The sequence below is a fragment of the Pan paniscus genome, chromosome 8 (assembly GCF_029289425.2).
Source record: "Pan paniscus chromosome 8, NHGRI_mPanPan1-v2.0_pri, whole genome shotgun sequence".
Taxonomy (NCBI): Eukaryota; Metazoa; Chordata; class Mammalia; order Primates; family Hominidae; genus Pan; species Pan paniscus.
This window is the reverse complement of record NC_073257.2, coordinates 42,968,228-42,972,386: the sequence shown is the minus strand read 5'-3', so window position 1 is coordinate 42,972,386 and position 4,159 is coordinate 42,968,228. Positions and strand designations below refer to the sequence as shown.

The 4,159-nt window shown below is 38.2% G+C and overlaps 1 non-coding gene across 1 annotated transcript; it reads left to right on the top strand.

The window, feature by feature from the left end:
- Positions 1–2,233: 2,233 nt before the first annotated feature.
- LOC112441048 (U6 spliceosomal RNA) lies at positions 2,234–2,338 on the top strand. The gene has a single exon (XR_003029030.2). It is a non-coding gene; the product is annotated as a U6 spliceosomal RNA (small nuclear RNA).
- Positions 2,339–4,159: the final 1,821 nt, after the last annotated feature.

Below are 4,159 nucleotides of genomic sequence, written 5' to 3'. Positions count from 1 at the left end.
GCTGAATGTAAGCATGGTTTCACCATTGCTAACTCCTGTGGAAACTGGAGACCAGCAAGTATTATGTAACCATCACTGATGCTCCAAAACAGACTTTTTAAAAAGCATGATTATGAGCACATCAGAGAAACATTCTCTAGAGCTTCCATAGGAATACAGCTCTTCCAACACCCTGATTTTAGGATTTCTGGCCTCCAGAACTGTAAGATAATGAATTTGTGGTATTTTAAGCCACCAAGTCTGAGAATTTGTGCAGCAGTAGAGAAATTATGCACTCAATATCAGAAGAGCCTCTTAACATGGAAGAAACCAAAACAAAGTAACTCGAAGGACAGAAACTCTACAGGAACAAGAGCCTCTCAAAGATAAAAACTTTTCCTGTACTTGGAGAGAGAATATACTTGGAGAAACAAGTGAATGTATGCATTCATTTAAGAACAGAATCATACATATACATAGTAAACACTCAGAACAAAACATTCTTGAAAAATGAAATATAATAATGGAATTTTAAAACACAATATAAAGGCTGATGGATAAAGTTAAGGAAATATCCCCCCAAAAAAGATTAAAGAAAGATAATAGGAGAGAGAAAACAAGAAGAAAAAGTAAGCAAATTAAAGGAGCAAAGCAGTAGGTCCAAAATCTGAATAATAGAGGAAATCATCAACAAAAAAATTTGCCAGAATTGAAAGATACGCACTGTCAAGTTGACAGCATTCACTGAGTAACCAGCACAATGTGTAAAAATAAACTCACACTAAAGCACATTACCATGAACTTTGATGGGTGCAATTAGAAGATTCTATAGGTCTCCAGGGAGATGGGGGATGGGGAGAGAAGGAAAGATTATGTACAAAGGAACCAAAGGGCATATGAAAAGGAATATATCAGGAATCAAAATAGGTTTGATCTTTTTAATATCATCCTGGAGTAGCAAGATAATGGTCAATGCCTTCAAAGTTCTGGTGGAGAAAGAATTCTAACCTGGAATTCTATACCTAGCCAAACTGTCATAAATTGATGCTGGAAAAAATATTTTTACAGAAGTACCCTTATTATTTCACTGAGGGGTGTCTTCCATCAAAATGAAAGAGCAAATCAAGAAAGAGGAAGATGGAATTCAGAAAAAAAAAAGGAGGAAATTGAAGATAATATCATATGATAGGAGATCTCTGGAATGCCCAAGGAACAGTCCTTGAAGCTCTTTTCTTTTTTTTTTCTTATTGATTTATTTTTACAATCCCCATGGATACCATGGATGAAGCTCTTTTCTATCAACAACAACTCGCCATGAAATTATTGCCTTTTTTCAAATTGAGTATAATTGACATATCAGAAACTGTGCATATCTAAAATGTATAATTGTATAAGTTCTGACATGTACACCAATCACCAAAATCAAGATACTAAATATGTTTGTCACCTCCAAAGTTTTTGTGATGCATCTTTGTATCCCTCCCTCTTCTTCCTTTCTGCCTCTGCTCCATTCCCAACCCAGGCCCTAGGCAAGCACTTAGCTGCTTTCTATAACCATAGATATTTGTATATTCTGAAAAATATTATAAGGGGAAGATACAGTATGTATTCTATCTGACTTCTTTTAATCTGCTTGAGTTTCATCCATGTTTTTGCATATATTGATTGTTCAATTTTTTTTTTTTGGGACAGGGTCTCGCTCTGTTGCTTAGGCTGGAGTGCAGTGGCACAATAATGGCATAGTTCAATCTTTTATTGCCAAATAGTGTTCCATTTTATTAATCATTTGGGTTGTTTCCAGTTTAGGGGCTGTTATAAGTAAAGCTGCTGTGACCGATCATATACAAGTCTTTATATGAACATATGCTTCCGTTTTCTTGGGCAAATGCCTAGGAGTGGAAGTAATGCATCACATAGTATATATATATTTGGCTTTTCAAAAAGTTGTCAAATTGTTCTCCAAAGTGGGTTTAAATTTCACTTTCTCATGATATATATATTAATAGTTCTACTTCCTCCTTACCTTCACCAACATTTAATATCATCAGGCTTTTAAATTTTAGCCATTTAATGATGTTATAGTCACTCTTTATAAGAAGGATGGACCTTCACCCAGAATTTGGTTCAGATTCCCAATATTGATAATGCCACGCACACACACATACACACCCCAAAAGATGTGAAAGGACTTGTTACGTAATGAGTCTCTGAGAAGATCAGGGAAGGCTTCCCAGCTGGTTTGAAAATGGTTTGAGTGTTCGCTTCAGCAGCACATGTACTAAAATTGGAGTGATAGAGAGAAGATTAGTATAGACCTGCACAAGATGACAGGCAAATTCGTGAAGCATTCCATATTTAAAAAAAAAGAAAAAAAAAGTCTTGAGAGGCCGGGTGCAATGGCTCAGGCCTGTAATCCAAGCACTTTGGGAGGCCAAGGCAAGCAGATTACTTGGGCCCAGGAGTTCAAGACCACCTTCGGCAACAGAGTGAGACCCTGTCTCCACAAAAAATAATTTATTTATTTATTTTTTTGAGACAGGGTCTTGTTCTGTCGCCCAGGCTGGAGTGCAGTGGCATGATCAGGGCTTTCTGCAGCCTCGAATTCCTTGGCTTAAGCAATCCTTCTGCCTCAGCCCCCCAAGTACCCCTAAGTAGCTGGGACTACAGGCACACACCACCATGCCTGGCTAATTTTTCTGAATTTTAATAGAGATGGGGTTTGTTATATTGCCCAGGCTGGTTTTAAACTCCTGAGCTGAAATGATCCTCCTGCCTCAGCCTCCCAAAGTGTTGGGATTACAGGCGTGAGCCTCTGCACCTGGCCTACAAATAATAATTTTAAAAAATTAGCCAGGCATGGTGGCATGTGCCTGTGGTCCCAGCTACTCAAGAGGCTGAGGCAGGAGGATCACTTGAGCCAGGGAGGTCGAGACTGCAGTGAGCTGCTATTGTGCCACTGGACTCCAGCTTGGGTGACAGAGTGAGACCCCATCTCAAAAACAACAACAACAAAGAAAATGGCTTGACAGAGCAAGGGAATGGCTTGAGAGAGCAAGGGAAGGAGACTGGCTTGGGGATTCAATGGTGATTAAGAGGCGGGTGAAGAAGTGAAGATTCTTAAACATAGGTCAGGGTTGTGTGGTTTAAACTTCCCACTGGCATTAAAGAAGGGAACACCAGTTTTCTTATCAGCTTTCCCAGTTGTTTGGCAGGAGAAGGAGAGGTGAGCGTCAAAGCTATTAGCTACCAAAATCAAAATCGGAGTCAGATACTTTATTACAAATGAGCATGTAATGGGGTCTGATATTGGTGTTAATCTGCATTTCCCTGGTAGCTAATGATGTTTGCCATCTTTTCACGTGCTTACTGGCCATATTTACATCTTTTTTATTGAGGTGTTTGGTCAAATCTTTTGCATTAAAAAATGAGTTCTCAAAGTAATAAAAGCCATATATGACAAACCCACAGCCAACATCATACGAAATGGGGAAAAGTTGAAAGCATTCCCTCTGAGAACTGGAAAAAGACAAGGATGCCCATTTTCACCACTTCTATTCTGTTCTATTCAACATAGTACCGGAAGTCCTAGCCAGAGCAATCAGACAAGAGAAAGAAATAAAAGCCATCGAAATTAGAAAACAGGAAATCAAACTGTCACTGTTTGCTGATGATATGATTGCATACCTAGAAAACCCTACAGACTCATCCAAAGCTCCTAGATCTGATAAATGAATTCGGTCTCAGGATTCAAAATTAGTAGGATTGCTTTACACCACCAGTCAAGTTGAGGATCAAATCAAGAATTCAATCTCCTTTACAGCAGCTGAAAAAATAAAATAAAATAAAATAAAATAAAATAAAATACTTAGGAATACACTTAACCAAGGAGGTGAAAGATCTCTACAAGGAAAACTGCAAAACACTGCTAAAAGAAATCATAGATTTCACAAACGGAAACACATTCCATGCTCATGGATGGGAAGAATCAATATTGTGAAAATGACCGTGCTGCCCAAAGCAATCTACAGATTCAATGCAATTCCCATCAAAATATCATCATCATTCTTCACAAAACTAGAAAAAAAAAACCGCTGAAATTCATATGGAACCAAAAAAGAGCCTACATACCCAAAGCAATGCTAAGCAAAAAACGTATGTGGAGGCATCACATTACCTGACT